The sequence below is a fragment of the Leopardus geoffroyi genome, chromosome C1, assembly GCF_018350155.1.
Source record: "Leopardus geoffroyi isolate Oge1 chromosome C1, O.geoffroyi_Oge1_pat1.0, whole genome shotgun sequence".
Classification (NCBI taxonomy): domain Eukaryota; kingdom Metazoa; phylum Chordata; class Mammalia; order Carnivora; family Felidae; genus Leopardus; species Leopardus geoffroyi.
The window spans coordinates 192,937,592-192,957,487 of NC_059328.1; positions in this window are offsets into that span (position 1 = coordinate 192,937,592).

Here is a 19,896-nt window from a genome sequence, read left to right on the forward strand (position 1 = left end):
CTACTCCAACTTTCTCCCTACCCACAGGAAACCTGGTTAACTCCCGCACACCCTTGAGGCCTCAACCTAGAGATCATCTCTCCCCACACTAGATCCCTTCCCTTCTACATGTACTACGTGGCAGCACTTTTCCGGATCCTGTCTCCACATTGATGACAAATGGTCCCTGTTCTTGGTGGAGCACCTATTCTGGTGGGAGAAGGCACAAGAGCGAAAGATAAGCACGCAAATATACACGATCATTTGAGATGGTGTTTAGGCCTGTGATGAAAAGAAAACAAGACGGTGGGCCAGAGATCAATAAGAATAATGATGGAGTCAGTGATTAGGGTACACTTATATCCTACTTCAGTGGAGTGGGCACAAGAGTTGGGGCCCCTCCAACTATTTGCCTTGTACCTCGCACTTCCCCATAGCAGGTGATAACCACCCAGTGTGGCAAGAGTCATTTATTCGTCTATATTCCCCAGGAGTTTATAAATGCAGGGGCAAGTCTTATCTATTTCCTCATCTTCCCCTAGTCACTTAATGGGGGGCGTAATACGGGGCCTAAGAAATATTTGTTGAACGAATGAGAGATTAGTAGGGGAAAGATTTGAGTTAGATCATTATAACGTCCCACTTAGTTTATGAAGGCCCGAGGTCAGATGGCAGTAAGAATAAAAAAGAGAAACTGGATATGCTCAGTGATGTTGTGGAGGAAATATTAACAGGACCTGGGGGTTAACTGGTAAAAGGAAGGCAGTCCGAAAAAGACCTAAGGGATACTACCTTCAGGCTTTGGACTCAGGGAGAATAACAGACAGGTGACTACTCACTAAAACCCATTCCCATGTGGGCACAGGGCTAGATAATATTACCCAGTGTCCTTTGCAAGTAGGTCACGTGACCAAGTTCTAGCCAATGGAATGTGAACAAAATGCCGCCTGCTACTTCCCGACTTGGACTATGTAAACCTCCTCCGCCGATGCTCAAGGGCCTTTCTCCTCTTGACATCTGGGTGTCTGCCCCTGAGACTTCCTTGGAAGCCATGCATCGAAGGCGGCAGAATCCCTATCTGCCTGAGTCATGAATGACCAAGCAGAGCCCACTCTTTTTCCACCTCTGCCCATCTTAGGATGGGAGGGATGTTTCTGCCTTGACCTCTTGCTAGATCAAGAAATGGCTTCAGATCAAGAAATGAATAGAAATAAGTAAGTTAGGGGGAAATGATGGTATGGGTTTGGTGTGGAGAACACGGATAAATTTGACTTTAGAAAGTGGAGTGTAGGGGTGCCTAGGTGGCTTACTGGGTTACACATCAAACTCTTGGTTTCAGCCGAGATCATGACGAGGTCATGATCTCAGGTTTGGTGAGTTCAGTCCCCACATTGGGCTCTGTGCTGACAGTGTGGAGCCTGCTTGGGATCTTCCCTCTCCCTCTCTCTCGGTTCCACCCCTGCTCTCTCTCTTTCTCTCTCAAAATAAATGAACTTTAAAAAAATTATGAATAAACAAATAAATAAGGGGGAGTATAAAGTTTCAGAAAAGTATTCAGTTGAAAATGTCCCAAAGGATGTTGGAAAGAGATGTGACTCCATGAGGACCAGATTGACCCTGTGGGCTGCATACCTGTGAGGCCTCTGCCATCACTCTCTTATTCTCATTTCATTTGGAGGCTCCTGTTCACGTATCTAGTCTTGCCTCATCAGCTCAATGTATTGCTTAATCGCTAAATCACAGGATTGTGTCCAATGTCAACGACTTGGACCCTGAATGGTACTCGAGCCTCCGAAACAGAGATGATAATTATGTGAAAGCCAATACACTGGCTGAAAGAGTAGAAAAGAACCATATCTCACACTTGTAACGGTAATACGATTAAGGAGCCTGTTCTGGAAAACAGTCTGCTTCTCTTGAATTGTATAAACTCTCAGGGACCTAGATTCCTGGGATAGAAAAGAAAATCTATTTTCTGCCCCTAGCATAGAGCCCGAAACATAGTAAGAGCTCAGCAGATGTTAGCTGCTCTTATTAATATCATCATTAACCACTCTCCCCTGGGGGGTAAAGTAGTCAGCCTAGAGCGTTATGACCAACATTAGACCAAGGGGTCGTTGATCATTATAGCTGAAGCCTAGGGTTTTCATGGCAGGACTTTCATTGGTGGGGGAGGGAGGAAGTGGAGGCAAGACAACTGTGGGCCTGGGCTTCCCACTAATGAAGAGGGTCAAATTTATACTTTAATCATTTCACCAAATGAGGTGGTGTCTTCAGTCTCAGAGTTACTCTGACAGGACTGAAAGAAGCTATTCATCATCCAACCTTAAACTTGTGTTCCATTTTTGGATCAGACTGCCTATGGTTCCCTAAGAATAACTATTTTTCATAAATCTTTAATTATCTTGCAAGATTAAATTGCATTGCAGTCTTATATTAAATGATATTAGTTTAAATGTAAACATAAATTATGCGTTCAAAATATGCTATTCAAATATTTTTTAAGCTTCATTTTGATTTTTTGATTACATAGAAACGCCCAAAAGTCAGATATGAGTTTGGATAATTCCTGGCTAGAGATGACCTACCTTAGTGATTTTTAACCAGAGGAGCACATCTGAGTCCCGGATGGTACTTCTTGAAAGACAATGCCCCACCCAGCCCAAGAGTCTGCTTCAGGTGGGTCCGGATGTGTCCAGACTCGCATCTATTCTGAAACAGTCTCCGGTATTCTGTCCTACGGTTCTGATTAAGATCCACTGATGGGGCCCAGTTGCCTCTCCCGACTCCCCATCCGGGGCTCCTCCCACCAGTTCACAGCCTGCATGTCATTTATAAACATATGTCCTGACCTGGAGGGCCTGGGGCAGGTGCATTTGCCCTCTTTTGAATATTAGCAAGTGAGTCCGTTTGAGTCGTTTGTTTCTTGCCATTCTTGTTAAATCAGCGCCCCGAAGCAGGACACGATGTGGTGCCTCTTAAAAGTCATGTGTATCTGGCTTCAGAAACAATGAAAGAAGAGAGCCCTCCTCCCCCTTTTACCCTCATGAAATTTGGTTTGGGAGGCATATGTCCCTAAACTGGAATTACTGATTAACTAAGAAGCTTGCTTTATGAATGGGACTTTAGTCTCTGTGCCCCTGGGCATGGAAATGTGATTGGTGCATTTTCCCTTTCTAGCATAGCGGCCTGAGTCTTATGCTCTTAGGATCCTGGAACTCTGTGTCTTGCCCTTGGGGCACTCCTCCTGAAGAGGGGCTGAAGTCAAATGGTTCAGCTCCTCCCCTCCAGGACACACAGGACACTGGGACAGCTGGCCTCTGGTGCTCCAGGAAAAGACTGAGCATTTGTTGATGTGCCTTAGACTCCTGGGGGACGGTACAGGACACAGATGCTGCCTAGAAAAGGATCGACCATGTGTCATCTCTGTGCTTCCAGAGGGTCACGGCACATTAGCATTGGTCTTGGCGCCTCGCAGAGGGACAGAGCATTGTCTCCCGATTTCATTCAAATTCTGGACTTAACGTCTGCACATTTGACGCGAAATCATAGCCTGGCTCATAAAATCGATGATCTTGTCTTCTGTTGTTCTATAACTTTGTGTGAGTGTATCCTATGTCCCCCATTAGACGGTAGGTTCTTTGGGCAGGAACTGTAAGCTGTTCATCTTTGTGTCGCCACTGCCTAGGGCACAGTGTGGGTTCACGGATTTCAGATCAAATGAACAAAAGAATTCAGGAAAGTAGCCCCAGTATAATTCCTAGTTACTGGTGCTATTAATACAAAGTCATATCCAAAGCTAGGAGCCTTAGGCCTTGTCCCTAACTGGCAGAAAGATGAAAAGCAATCAAGTTGATCATTGAATACACTCCTGTTGTTACGGGTGGCTCTCCGCAGCGAAGCAGATCCGGGCTTTGTCCCTTATTGGGGAATCATCGATGGACATCACCATTTCAAGTTCCTGAAGTTTTTAAAATACTGGAAACACCAAGAAGAAAGATCAGAGTGACAGTGGATGGCAAATGAAGTGTATAGTTTGGATTTTTCTTACCTGAAGTCCAGGCTAGGTTTTAGTAGATGATGTATCAATTACAGAAGTGAGCATTCTGAGAGACACAATTGCCAAGAGTACAGATCCATATCACGTGGTGTAAACAGGATCAGTACTCTTTTTTTTTTTTTTTTTAACACTCTTATTTAATCCACCAATCCTACTTCTAGGAATTCACCTTGAATTAAGCAATACGACGAGTGTGCAGAGATATACATTAAGGAAGTTCATAGAAATTTGAAAATATTGGTAACCACACACATGTCTACTCATGAAGGATTTGTTAAGTAATTTATGATATGGCTGCACCGTGCAATACCCTGCAGCCGTCAAAAAGTTAAGGTAATTTTTAAATCTCTGTTTCATCATTTATAAGATGCCTTTTAAATATTTTAACGTGTCTGAAATTACAATACGTCTTAGTGTCTACGGGACCTGACGGTTATAATCTGCGGCATTTTTTTTTTTTCTTACAGATACTAACCTTACAATCAGAAGTGCCTTTCACTCATTGAAGCATGGCATATTGACATGGAAATATGGCCATCATACGTGAAGCTAAAAAAAGCTCCTACAGAACACTGCATAGAGAAGATTCCGAGATGCTATATATGTGTTGATTTTTGGAAACATGCATCAAATTCTTGACGGTGATTATCTGGGTAGGGTTTAACTTTTTTTTTTTTTTTTTTTTTTTTTAATAATTTACACTTCTTTATTATTAAGAAAAAATAAAGATTATTTTCAAATGAATCAGTTGCTTTGATTTCTCCTTTCTACCCACTATGAGGCTATTACTCAGAGTGAGAAGTTCTGGACTTGTTCCCCTAAAGGAGCCAGGTGAACCAATGTGGTCTTTCCCTCCTCCAGCCTCGGTCAGCCACATGGTCATGGCCACGAGTCTACAGTTCTTGGCCCCAGTCATGTGATCCAGACAGTGTTTTTTTTTTCTTTTGTGGAGTGAACTTGTGTGACAGAACTCCTACTGGGCCAGGATTACATTGATCCCAACAGCACTGATGCCATATTTTCTTCTGATGAAGGCAGGGAGGTGTTGTCAGGGAACCTGCTTAGCAAGGGGAGGGAGGAGAAAGAAAAGTAGTTGTTTCAGGAGAGAAGTTATGTTGATAATGGAAAAAGTAAGGGACAGGGGCGCCTGGGTGGCGCAGTCGGTTAAGCGTCCGACTTCAGCCAGGTCACGATCTCGCGGTCCGTGAGTTCGAGCCCCGCGTCAGGCTCTGGGCTGATGGCTCAGAGCCTGGAGCCTGTTTCCGATTCTGTGTCTCCCTCTCTCTCTGCCCCTCCCCCGTTCATGCTCTGTCTCTCTCTGTCCCAAAAATAAATAAACGTTGAAAAAAATATAAAAAAAAAAAAAAAAAAAAAGAAAAAGTAAGGGACAGAGGAGGAAAAAAAAAAAATAAGGCATTTAGAACCTATTTGCCATCTGTCTTCTTCTGCCCCAACAACTACCTACATTTGGCAGAAGTGTGGCCATCAGGATAATATTCCCTCCACCAGGACTGCAGGGTGGAACAGAAACTGCCTAAAAGGAGGACTCAGAATACAAGCGTGCTCACTTAAAATTATTAGGGCTTTTTTATTTTTTTTTAACAGTTAATTGTATTACATTATTTAAACAACCATAATTAGATGATAACCAGAATCATTTAAATTTATTTGATGTGTGATTTTTAAATTCTTAAGCACTGTGCTAAGTGTGTTATTATCAACTAAATTAGCATCGTCCCCACTTTTGCTCTCAATAACTTTCAGCTGCTATTATCTGGAATTTTAGTAGCATCTCATCAGTAAAGGCTTAGTGTGGTTGTCCCGTCTGTTCCATTAATAATTTCTTAATTAAATGAGATGACAGCTGTCCCTCCTTGTCCTCACTACCTTGTCACTCTCTTTCTTTCCAAAGTAATTTTTTTTTTGGTCTTCCTCATTTTTGCTCCTTATTTTTCTCCCCCCACAGACAGCTCCTGGTGTCGTTCACAAATGGATCTGGAATTTCTTCTCTGATCCTCACCCCGCCTACCCCCATCTGTTCCCTCTCTGTCTTCTTGATTTCAGTTCCATATTCATTTCTCTGCTTCAAAAGCTTTTCTCACTTCTTGCCATCCCCTGTCTCTAGTCCTTTCTCTTGTCTTGGGTTTCTTTTCTGCTGAGCTCTCACTTTTGCCTGAAACACCTCAGTCACGTCACCTACCTGTCCTGTCCATTTCTCCCGATATTTCACCTCATGTTCTAAATATTCAGTATTGGAAACACAGTCCTTGTGTGTACAGACAGAATTAGTGCCAGCTTCATCATGGAAACCCCTGATGACCTCACAACTGTCAGCTTCACATAAACAATCTCGACTGCAGCCATCCATTTATTTATTCAATTCCAAATATATTTTTTTTCCTAGTGACTTTTCTTAATGAGAAATGGGGAACGCTAACTTTGGAACAAGTAGTCTACTTGATACCAAAATACAACTCCCGGGAGAATGTATTTCTAAAGTAGTTCATCTTCCAAGATTGCGTTTCACTCAGCAATCAATTGACAGCACTGGCTTAGAACTATACAAGGCAGAGGTTGAAGAATCTGGGACTCGGTCTTGTTCTAAGCTGAAGACCCCAGTGCCCTATAATAAAATTTATTTTGTAATGCTGCCTTACAATATAGGAATCTGAGAGGTCACATACAAAGGGAAACTAAATTAAATATAATTTCATATAGTTGATCGCTCACGAAGAGAGGCGCTTCAGCTTACAAAGCATGTTCACATCCGTCATCACATTTGAAGCTCACAGCAGTCCTGTATGACGGAAAAGACAGGTGTTTACATCTTCACTTCCGAGAAGGGGAAACAGCAGTTCAGAGACGTGAGAACTTGTCCAGAGCCACACTCCTGTAAAAATAGGATGTAAACCCAAGCCTCCTGCTCCAAATCCCTTGATCTTTTCGTCATGTTGAAAAGCACAAGGAGGATGGACGCTACTACAAAAAAAAAAAAAAAAAAAAAATCATGTGTATTAAGCACATTCAAGAAGCCAGGTGCTCTGTCAAGTGTTTATGGGCATTATCTCATGTAACCCCAGCCTGACCTTTAGTCTTAAAGGTCCAACCACCTACTTGACGTCTCCCCTTGAAATTCCACTAAGTTCTCTAACTGACAGTGTCTAAAATGGCGTTGCAATAGCCTAGACAAGACAAAAGAACTAAGCCAGAGGTAGTTTTAGTGAAAGTGGAGAGACACTGAGATGCTTGGGATATATTTTAGGGAGCAAGTTCACTGAATTCATTAATGGAGCAGGAGAGGGAAACTGAGCAACCAAGGACCTAGGTTCTTCACATGAGCAATTAGATAAACGCTGGTGCTCTTTACTGAGGCAGACTGCTCGTTAAAAAATGTAAATCAGGTAAGGACACCCCTCTGTTTAAATTCCTCAGTTGGATCCCCACTGCTTTTAGAGCAAAGCCCCAGTTCCTGACCTTGCCCCACAGAGCACTTCATGACTTTGCCAATGTCCAGTGTCTCTCCTGCCTCGTACTTAGTTTGCTTCCTAAGCTCTGGCCCCAGGGTCTTTCTTCTGTTCTTTCAGCCTTGCAGTCCTGGCCTCTCCCTGGGCTTTGCCCTTGCTTCCTCTGCCCAGAAAGTTCTTCCTTAGCTCTACACAAGGATGCTCACACTCTCCCCTTCCAAGCTCTTAGCTCAAATGTCACCTCCTTAGAGAAGCCTCTTCCTTTCTTTTTTTAAACGTTTTTTTAAGTTTATTTATTTATGTTCAGAAAGACAGAGATAGTGTGAGAGGGGGTGGGGCAGAGGGAGGGAGGGGGAGAGAGAGAGACAGAGAGAGAGAGAGAGAGAGAGTCCCAAGCAGGCTCTGCACTGCCAGCACAGAGCCCGATGTGGGGCTTGAACTCATGAACCATGAGATCATGACCTGAGCTGAAATCAAGAGTCGGATGCTTAGCCAACTGAGCCACCCAGGCACCCCATAGAGAAGCCTCTTCTTACCACATTGTCTAAAGTCACCCGCATGGTCATGATTGAGTCCACATTACTCTGTTTACTTCCTTCGTAGCGCTGCATCGCATTTTTAATTAATTCATTTACTTATTTATTTTCGTGTTTATTGCCTAGGGACCCTGTCACCTGTGTTTTCTGAAATACCTTCCTGAACCTTGAGCAGTGCCTGGCTCCTAGTGGATCCTCAATAAATTTTTATGCAGTAAATAAACAACCTTGGGAGTAAGTTCCATTATTATTTTCACTTTACAACTAAGGAGGTGAAGGCTTAGATAATAATTCACTGATTGTTTCACATTTAGTAGGCGGTTCAGCCCACAACTGATCCCAAAGACATCTGACACCAAGGCTCTTAATCAAGGGTCGGTGTTGTGCCTTTATTTTTGAAGTTCCCTGTGTTAGTTGATTCATTCATCATTCATCAAACATTTATTGAGCATTTACGAAATATCACAGCAGGATACTCTGAGCAAATTCTGGCTCTTCAAAAATGTGTCTTCATGTAGCTTAAAATCTAGCAGGCAATTCTTTTGTGAGGTGAAAAATAATCACCAGTTTTTTTTTGCATATTTACCTGATGTGCTTAAATCTGCATGTATTGATTATAACAAAAGAATCGTAGAAATAAGCCAGTTCCTGAGAGGTTATTTCTTTGTCCCTCTCACCTCCCCTTCCAGGTGGGAAGAATCTTTTCTTTCAGGTAATTTTCTGGAATGAAGGTTTTGTAAGATAGGTTTTTTAATTAAAATTTTTTAAATATTTATTTATTTATTGAGAGAGAGAGAGAGAGAGCATGAGCAGGGGAGGGGCAGAGAGAGAGGGAGACACAGAATCTGAAGCAGACTCCAGGCTCTGAGCTGTCAGCACAAAGCCTGATGCGGGTCTCGAACTCACAAGCTGTGAGATCATGACCTGAGTTGAAGTCAGACACTTAACCGACTGAGCCACCCAGGCAACCCTGCAAGATATTTCTTTTTTAAGTGTATTTATTTATTTTGAGAGAGAGAGAGGGGGACAGGAGAATCCCAAGCAGCCTCCATGCTGCCAGCACAGAGCCCGATGTGGGGCTTGAACTCATGAACCGTGAGATCATGACCTGAGCTGAAATCAAGAGTTGGATGCTTCACCAACTGAGCCACCCAGGCGCCCCACAAGATATTTTACTAACTGACCAAAACAAAATATGCAGAGCTCATTAGGCACCATCCAAGTGGCTTGTCACAATAGACTGAATTATTAGTGACACAGATGTGATCCCTTATGTTGACATTAAAGTAAAACCCAAGGAGGGGCAGAAAGAACACTCCGTTGGGAACTGAAAACCCAAGTTCTATTCGCACTTCTTCCCCTAAACTAACCTTAGCCAAGTCACAGTCCTCTAAATATTTCTCTCATCAATAAAATGGGGATAGGCCTGTCCTGTTTATATCACGCCAAAATTGTGTGAATCCAATGAAAAAGTTTATGTCAAAGTGCCCTGAGGGGCCGCCTGAGTGGCTCAGTCGGCTGAGCGTCTGATTCTTGATTTTGGCTCAGGTCATGATCTCACGGTTTGTGAGATGGAGCCTCTCTGAGCTGACGGTCTGGATGGAGCTTCCTTGGGATTCTCTCTCCCTCTCTGCCCTGCCCGCACTCGTGCTCGCTCTCTCCCTCTCTCTCTCAAAATAAATTAATGAACTTACAAAAAAAGTTCTCAGAGAAGCCAAAAGTGCTATACGATGTGCTTCCTATCATTTCAGGACCTTATCTGCTCCTTAGAGGATGGGGAAGGTGGATGGGTCATACATCTATGCACAAAGGGACATAGAGTGCCACTCCCCTCTCCAGCCTCATTTTTCACTCCTATATGTTACGGTTCTATGCTGCTGAGCCTTTGGACATGTAGTTCCCTCTGCCTGGAACATCCTTTCCTCACTGATCATTCTTTTGTGTCATATTTCACAACCCATCTGGAGTCTTACTTTCTTTGTTCCTGATTTCCTCTTTGGCAGAGTCATTCCTCCTTGTGTGTTTTTAGAGTGATCTGATAGATTTCTTTTATTGAGTTCATGTAATTATAGTGCCATTAGTTGTTTATATGTCATGACATTGGGAGTTTCATGAGAGTTGGGATTGTCCATTCTTCAGAGGATTGTCTTCTTCACACCCCTCCTCTAGTGGCAGCTCATTTTCACCTTCACCCACGTGGTTATCATATGACCCATCCTGCTGGTCCAGTGTAATATCATCCCTACCCCCAACCAATTGGTTAGGAGTGAGTACCTGACCAAAGCAGAGTATCCTACTCCAAGGGGCAGAGACCTAGGGTGAGCTTCTGGTCCAATTTGGGGATTGGAACTAAGGAAAGGAGCCCAGTCTCTTGGTTTGAAAGTAATAAACTCCAGAGTTATCAGCAGCCATGTTATCTGACATGAGGGCAAAAGAAGGGGAATGTTTAGAAAGACAAGAATGAAATAAATGGGCCGAGAGGAATAGAGCTGAGACAGAGGGTCCTGAGTGTTGGAATTACCATTTCTAGTTGTTTTAGAAGCCATATTTTACATCTAGGGTTTCCACAAATATACTGTAAGATCCCTATAGTGAATTATACCCCAATCCTTATAATGTATTCCCTTTTGGGCATAGACCATTTCAGGTTGAATTTCTGTCACTACCTAACATAAATAAGTAAACATAAAAACACAATTCTAAAATATTTGCCTGGGCACCGTTGAATCTTCAGTGTTGAACACAGTCTTTAGCTTATTGTACCCATCAGATGAGCTAGTCAATAATTAATCCTTGTTTGAATTCCTGTGTCATACCATTTTCACAATCCTAAGTAAAAATGCCCGATCTTATAAATAACCAAATGTGATAATGCAGCTGTGTTTTTAATCTTTAAATATGGACCAGTTACTTAATAAAAATATAGCAAAACTCATTTTTGAATAAACTTCCAAAATATTAGGACAACTTAATTATAAGCATAAGTATCTATTAAATGAACCAAATCTTTGGGTAACATTTGCTTCATAAAGTGCTGATGGGCCCATGGTAGATGAGAGAGAGAATTAAGAGAAGAGAGATGTTATCATGTCAGCTCTAGAGCTTAGCACTCTTGTGACTTTGGACAAGCCACCCAACCCCCCTGGGCTTTACTTTCCTCATTCGAAAGCAAAGAAGGGGCAGGGAGTTAGGCTTACATAATATCTACCCTCTTGACTGCACAACTGGTGTTGTGAATATTAAGTGATTAGTATATTCAAGCTATGGGCAAGCTATTTAAATAATAGCTGCAGTGGAAGATAACTTTTGCTCTTATCCTAGTATGTCACTAGTGAATACTTGGATGAGTCGTTTTCCTTCTTTCTGTGCTTATGGAGAGCTGACATCAAAAATCTAAATAATCAAGTCAAATCAATCAATCCCACAATCCTATGACTGCTGTACTATAAGCACTGTGACCTGTGATTAGCTGGTGAAAACCTCTACAAAGTTATTTTTAAAGAGAGGCGGGGGGGGGGGGGCATGTAGAGAATATCTCAGCGTATTTTTCTATAACTCTCTTTGGTGCCTTTCCCTTTTGGAGATGTCCTTTCTTCACCTCTCACTGAGTGCTACCTCCCAAGACAGAAGCCTTTTACAACAAGAATATTAAGTTAGACTTGCCTGCCATCTTATCTGGAGGGAAATCCAAATCATTTATCAAGCACATATTGTCTCTGTTTAGGGGCTGAAGAAACTGGTCCAATGAGACACGGCTCTTGGAAAGCCACTGCTGGTGAGTGACAAAACTGAAGGGAAAATGCTGAATCTTCTGCTCATATCATCTGGGGTCCGTTAAACAAAGGCCCTGTTCTTTCTGTACAAAAATAACCAATACAAGAACATCTCAAAACCCTTTCCTGCCGTCGTGAAGGAAAAGGATGGAAATGAGTGGGCACTTAATCACTGCTCCCCTCTGTGCTGAGTTTCCTGACCCCTCTTCCTCCTGGTACTCTCCAAGAATTGCAGGAAATCGGACCTCTAATATGGAAAAAATAACACTTAGCAAAGAAAATGGCAAACATTTCCACCGGGGTAGTGTTTTGTGAGAACACACCGATTGGCTTTTCGGGGCTGAAGTCTCTGGAGAAAGAGAAGGATTGAACTTGGAAAACACTCAACCTCCCCCCCCCCCCCAACCCCCACCTGCCATTCCCCCTAGCTTCTTCTCTGGCGATTTCAAAGTCAAGGAGAATCTGAGACGGGTGAGGAGAGGTGGGCCGGGGGGTGGGCACAGCAGTTGGGGTGGCTGCAGGAGAGGAGGGAAAAGAGAGGCTGTGTGCTACGAATGGAGATCCTCTTGTGGTCTCTCCTTCTCTGAGCCCAAAGCAGAGGCTGCCAGTCTAAGACTTGGGGTGCATGTGAGCAGCACATCCAATTTCTCAAGGACAATGATTAGATTCAGATCCAGGAAACTCTTCTCTGAAATGCTTAAGCTTGCTATTGGTAATAATAATGACAGCCAGCACTTACTGAGCATGTAACATGCGCCAGTCTCATCATTTCCATGTAGTAACTCATGATTCTTTTTTTAATTAAAAAAAAAATTTTTTTTACATTTATTTATCTTTGAGAGACAGAGTGGGACAAAGTGAGAGCGGGGGAGGGGCAGAGAGAGAGGGGGGACACAGAATCCGAAGCTGGCTCCGGGCTCTGAGCTGTCTGCCCAGAGCCGGGTGTGGGGCTCGAACCCACGAACCATGAGATCATGACCTGAGCTGAAGCTGAACGCTCAGCCGACCGAGCCGCCCCAGTGCCCCTTAACTCATAATTCTTAAAGCCACCTTCAAGTTGCTAACAGAGGCTCAGCCAGTCAACGTGGGGAGGCGATTCATAATCAACGTGTGATCGTGTTTCACAATCCTTTTACATTTGTCTTTGGATATAAAGGCTTCTGGTGTTTTTAGAACTTATTCCAAACCTGAAAATGAAGCTTCGTTAGGAAGACAGAGATGGGACAGAGATGAGCTAGCACTCAAACGTTCTCGATAAAATTTTGTTTAAGGAATGAAAAGAGTGGATGAAAAGAGGAACCATTCTTGGCGACCACTCTACACCTGCTGTCCTATAAATTTTGTATCGTACATTTCTCGAAATTGTATTATCACAGAACTTAAGAATAAGGAAGGACTTGCCGATACATCTAATCTGTTCTCTACTGAGGAAGAGAAAACGAGGCCCAGAAAGGCTCAGTGCTTTGCCTCAGGTCCCACAGCTCACCAGAGGCATCGTTAGAGCTAGGAAAGTAGTTCCCGACTCCTTATCCACTGTTTTGGGGTTTTTGGTTTTTGGTTTTTGTTTTTTTTCCTGCCTTCACTGCCTCACACATGAAGTAATAGGGAAACTCGTCTTTGTCCTTAATAGAATTCTATGTTTTTCCCCATTGTTGCAGTGTCTCTCTTGGTTCTCCTGATGCTCTGATTTTTTTTTTCTTTTTTTTTTTTTTTTCCCCTCCTCACTCAATCTCTTGAAAGGAGATGTAGCAGAAATGTGAATGGGGAGGAGCTGGAGGTTCTGGAAGAGTGAGTGTATCAGTGCAAGTGTTGGAGTAGAGGATAAATGAAGAACCGGAAAGAAAACCAAAACTATTTGCAAGGCCGTGTTGGATATTCTAAGACGCCTGACAGAGGACAAGGCCTTTTACGTTGTCCCGAGGAAGATCATCAGAGCTGCTGGTGTTTTGACATCTGGGGCCCAGGGACTGTGTCCGTTCCTGAGGGTAACCAGGCGACAGGCCCTGCAGAGGCTGGAACTAGAGGAGTTATTTGGGGGCCGCTGAAGGGAAGGTATCCGGACTGTGTGTAGTGAGTGAGAAAGCGAAGAAGCTTATTTGTGGGAGGAAGGGCAGAGCAACAGGTCAGGGAAAATGGAAATCAACATGGGGGTGGGAGTGGGGGACCCGATGACTCTCAAATTCCCTCAGGGACAGCTAACCCAAATTCCCTTGAAATTCATCTTGAGACAATTGTAGTGAAGTTGTGTCCTTTGCAAAGAGAGGGTGACTTCTGAGAAGAGCCAGGAGAGGAAAGGGGCAGGTGAGCCGGTGCTGGAAGGGGAATAGCACTCAGAGAATGAGGCCGAAGGGCAGAGAGCAGACGGACACAGGGATGGGGACGGGCAAGACCAAGGCCTGGCGGAGCCGAGGAGAGAGGGGTGAGGATGGCTGCCTTCCAGATCCCCCACGGACTCGGTGCCCAGCCAGACTCACTTTGCATCCCCAAGAGCCAATCAGCTGCTCCTCGCCGCTGCGCAGGGAGAGCATCAAAGGGATTTAATAATGGTTGGCAAATGTCAAATTACATTGAATCGAAACCAAATTCCAGACATTTCGGGCTGCCTAGTCATTAGCCACCAATTAGTGAACTCGCTTTTCAGTCAAAGCGTTTTTTTATGCCCTCTCCTTTCCATGACAAGGAAGCACGTGCTGGGGCGGCCAGGGGCCCGCGCATCACTCCTCAAAACTTACTCAGCCAAGGAACAATCTAGTCCCTGTTCTCTCACGGCTCTGTTGCCTTGCTTGCTCTCCCAACAGCACTTTCAGGAGTGGAAGGGAACGTTGAGTGGCGTGTGTACCTCCCGTCCCGCAAACGTGAGGAACTCAGAGAAAGAGAGAAATGGGTCATTTTCCCCTTTTCCTGGGAATCGTGGAGTCATAAAACGTAGAGAGGACGTGGAGAATCATCTAAAACCTTTTCTCTAGGTGGAAGCAAGGGACTTTGGCTCCTGTACATGGAAGAGCGATGCGTACCAATTACACAGGAGGGCATTAGGTGAACTCATTTCACCTCTAATGGCCCATGTTCTGATGCAGCGGCATTACATTCCAGCAACAGAGCCGTAAACATTTACCACAAAACAAGACGATGCTCTATTGATTGCTGAGTATCTGCTTCATCCTTCCCTTTCCAAATCAGCTCAGATTTATGGCGATTCCCTTCCTGTTCCCTGAGCCAATCACCTCATCTCTGGGGCAGTACGGGTCAGAGGAAGGAGATAAGCAGGAAGCTGTGTCCACATTTTCAAGGAGAGCTTTTGCAATCATGTTGAAAATTCCCCTTTCCTCCTAGTTTTCCCTGTTCGGTCTTCCACAGGCCTATTTTGGGAATGGCTTTCTCAGAATATAGAAAAACCCACATTCTCCAACTGTGGCATGGATTTCGTCCTCTAGTTTAGTTGGTAAAACCTGGAGGTAAAACCAGGCTTAGCTCAAGGGCTGCTTGACAGACAGCGGACTCCTCTGGGGTCCTCAAGCTCTTAGGGCCAGGGGACTTCTGCTTAAAAGATGAACTTCAGGGAATCAAGGGGCAGTGATGAAGGAGGCAAAGGTATAAAAAACAAATAGGACTTGACACAGAGACGTTGCTGTTGGCATCTCAGAAGCCAAGGACAGGGTCCAGACTTTGGTCTTACGCCCAGAGGGGATGGGTCATTAAGGCCGGGTAATAGGTTGGCATTTCTATGCCCAGGTTAGGGCTCTGCCAGAGATCATCTCTGCACAGGGCATGAGCCATATAAGAAGATTGAATCAAAACCAACAAAGATGAACCTTACTATCCCCAAGGAGTTACCACCAGAGTTCTTTTCTAAGAAAAGACCCAGAGGCCATCTGTTTCAGCATACATTCAGGGGAAGGTCCCCGGGACTTCACCTGATCAGCTGCCCTGTTGGAGGTCTCCCAGTAGTCACTGGTGGAAAGGCAACTCTCATAGTGACAGATCCTAAACAATGAGGTCTGATGAATAGACACACTGTCCTCTCAGCAAATCACAGGTGCACACGAAAATCCATATTTCCACCGAATAAAAACTAGAAAACACTTACATGAAATTTTAAAATGTTGCTTTGTTTTACATGTGAGTGTTTCTCAGGCTCTGAGATGCTCTGAAAATGACCCCGAGAGAACATGCTCGGTCCTAGGACCTAGGTGGGTCTAGGTCCCACCCCCAAAGAATCTGATTCAGATTTGGGATGACACTCAGGAAACTGCATTTTTGAAAAGAACCTTTCATGATTCTGATGTACGTGGTCATTGGTCTGCCCTCTGTAAAACACTGCACACACCTGGCCTTTGTATGCATTGAAACCGAAATCAATTGCTATGTGGGGGTCAAACATGTCACATAAATCAAAACCCACCTATGTTGTAAGGGACAGGACGGTGAGCTAAGAGAGAAAATCGCCATTGGGCATTTTACAATCCTGACTCTCTAAGATTCATTTTATTGTTATTATTTTATGACTGCTTATGTGTCTTGAGAAACGTTCAAACAGGTATGCGTGTAGCTGACAAATCTTCTACAACGCACATATCCAGGCAGCCCTCCTGCCTGGAGATCGGTGTTTAGCAAACGAAGATGCGTTCGTTTAGCAAACGAAGAGGACGTCCTCTGTGACGTCCCGCAGATTTCTAACTGTGCCTAGGGAAACCAGGAGAACAACTCAAAGCATTGTCTTAGTGGCATCTTTTTAAGTTATGCTGAAAAGCGCACACACCCTTCCACAGGGAAATAGGGATGCTGTAACGAGACAGAAGAGGAAGAAAAGGCACCTGGGAAGATGAGGCCGGCTCACTGGGACAATACCAGAGAAGGGGGCCCAATGTGGGCTTTGGGGCGAGTTCCTCACAGTGATTTTCTGAAGACACCAGGAGGCAGAGAGCAGGGAGGGAGAAAAGAGGAAAAGAGAATAAATGGGACCACACGTGGGAAAAAAAAAATCAAGATTGGGAACAGAAAGGTGTTAAGAGTCCCCAGGGCCAAAGAGAAGATTCAAATTATAGTCGTTCATTAATATTGTCATTGCACACTGTATACATTAGGGTGGGATTAGCCATTTCCAAGCAGGGATGGAAAATGATTTTGTGACAAATTCGACACTGAATCCATTCAGGTAAGGTTTCAAGTGACAAGGCTTTCCGTTTTCGTTTCCGTGAGTCCTCCAGAGCATGTAAATAAGATCAGGGTGTTTATTTCTTATAGCCTGGGTTCTTTGACTGGCAATCCCATGATCCTGGGTCATGTGCTTCTGAGAACAGTCTGCGAACTTAACCCCCCAGTGATGCTGCAGGAAATATATCCTCTTGCTTTGGTTTTGATATTACTTAGAGTCCTTCGGTGATGACCCTTTAAATATTCCCCCACTCAAGCACATTCCCATTTTTACGGAGGGAACCTGACCTTCCTCTCGTAAGACCAGGACCCAGGAAGTTGTTGCTTCAAGGAACAGAACCCAGCCTGGCAACTGAGGGTCTGTCATTGCCATTATTATCTAACTAGAAGCCACCCATTTGCTGGTAGCTGTTTCCTGTGATAAGCTCCGCAGGCCAGCTTCCTGGAAACTCTTATTTTGATCATGTAGCAGACTTTGCCAGCAACAAAATATTGTTTAAGTCCCTTTATGAACTCGTTTGACTCTCCCGTGGTTCCTTAGTGATGGGCAAAGAAATGCCTGCCTGAGTGCTAACCTCTCTCTATCTCCCGAGTCCCAAAGTTAGCCACCTGTATCTGTGATTTTTTAAATATTTAGGAGTAGACTATCAAGTGCCTGGAAACTGGTTGGAAAAATGTTTGGAGGGTCACATTGTGTATATGTGTACACGTACAGATGGTGGTCTGGGAATTTCAGAAAACATGCCGCGGAGGTGAGCACATTTTTTTGCAGCTGTATCTTACAGCATATACATTTATTTCTAGGCATTGACTATTGACGGGGGACACAAGGAAAAGGTGATTTCCTGGATTCAGTCAATGCCTAATGTCCAGGGCACCATTTCCAGGATAATGGTATGACCTGGCCATGAGCCCATCCACTGAGAGCGCTTCTCCCTGAGGGAAGATGGGTGTTCCAAGGATGGGAAAACAAGGCAGAGAATGCATGCACACTTCACTCACGGTCACATTATCTGCTTCCTCCTAAGAGACCTCTGGGTCCTTAAGTAACTTCCCAGTCATCAAATCAGTCTTTATTAAATTTTCACATGCACTTAGTTTTAGATTCAATTTGAAATGTGCTCCAAGGAGCATCATATGGACTAAATAATTAGCTAAAGAGAAATGGAACAGAATAGATCTCAGACTATGGCACAGAACAGTGTCTCTAAAAAAATACATATTAAGGAAATAATAGCGCAAGGATATCGCAAGAATCTTGAAGTTCGTACGCAAGTGACTAAATCTGGAGAAACACTGCCGATCTTAGTTGAGCATTACTGCATGTCAACAACCCTGGGTTGACTCCTGTTCTGCAAAAGGATGTGCCGTATCGCTGTGGGCAAGCTGCAACCTCTCTGAGCCACAGTTTACTCAAGTACAACGGTGGCCTTGAAAGAGATCTCCAACTTCCCTTTCAATTCTAGCGTGTGATGACTTACTCATATTCAAAAGTACCTTTTGTGATGAATCGGGGAGGAAATGGAAATAAAGTCAGCGTTGTCAGCGGTGATGCCGTGGCTAAGCCACACACACAAGCATCAAGTTAGCTCCTGGATCATCCAGAAGCAGTACATTCTAGAGTTACCTCTTTCTGGCTAATTGTCCACTGGATTGAGAATCAGGGGACGTAGGAGCCAGCTCTGTCACTTACTCTGCCCCCTGGGCCTTCACAATTCGCTTGCCCTCTTTGAGCCCCGGGTTCTCTATTTGTGAGGGCAAGGGGTCATGGCAATGAATGATACCTATTCCATTACCATGCAGTCTTGCTGGACAGCTTAAATGCAGCGCTTGTTGAGGAGAAAATTCTATACAGACATACGTCTTGTTCTACCACCCTTTTGTACCTGTTTCTTTCTGTTACTTTTATAAATTTTTTTTTCAACGTTTATTTATTTTTTGGGGGGACAGAGAGAGACAGAGCATGAACGGGGAGGGGCAGAGAGAGAGGGAGACACAGAATCAGAAACAAGCTCCAGGCTCTGAGCCATCAGCCCAGAGCCTGACGCGGGGCTCGAACTCACGGACCGCGAGATCGTGACCTGGCTGAAGTCGGACGCTTAACCGACTGCGCCACTCAGGCGCCCCTCTTTCCGTTACTTTTAAACAGTATGGTGGTATGTATACCTATATTATGATAAGACAGAATTTCTTAAAAAGAAATAGGTCAAGTTCAAGCAGGCAAAATACTGATTGTCTTTGATAGCGCAGATAAAACGTTTAATGTCGGAGAAGGAATCATGAATTGGCTCCTCATGGATAACCCTGCAAACCATCATGTAGCCGTCACCTCGAAATCTCGTTTCAGTTAAAAGTTTTAACCATCTCCTCTTTTAAGCCTCTACTCGTAAGCGGAAGACGAGCTACATTATTTGATAATTGACTAAATTATTTATCAATTGCACAGAGCTCTGCTTTTTATGAGGCTCCTTTCCATTAGCACAGAGTACCCCACTGGGTAGGCAACCTCAGATTACAACTGTCACGAGGCTTATGCACTTCTCTCCCCTAGGAGAGCCAGGTTACGCTTTCAGACGACAGCCTGTTGAGTTACAATTATCCTTATTTTTGCACTCGCTAGTTACCAAGCTTGCTTCTCCAGTCTGCTAGTGGACGAGGAGATAAATATTGCTGGAAGCTGACACAAAGACGGCATGATAGGGAGGACACAGCGGAGAAGGGAGAGACCCAGTATAAAGTCAGGAGTCATTTAGGGTGAGCTCAGGAATCCCAAAGTCTGGAGTCCTCCCTGAACTTGTATTATATTGCAAAAATGGATGCTCAAAAAGGTTGTAAAGTGGGTAATGTATTTTTAGCCATATTTTAAGCACAAGTTAAGTCTCTAAATGTGGAAGCTTCAGTTGTCTAGAATATCCCCTTATATAAACCAT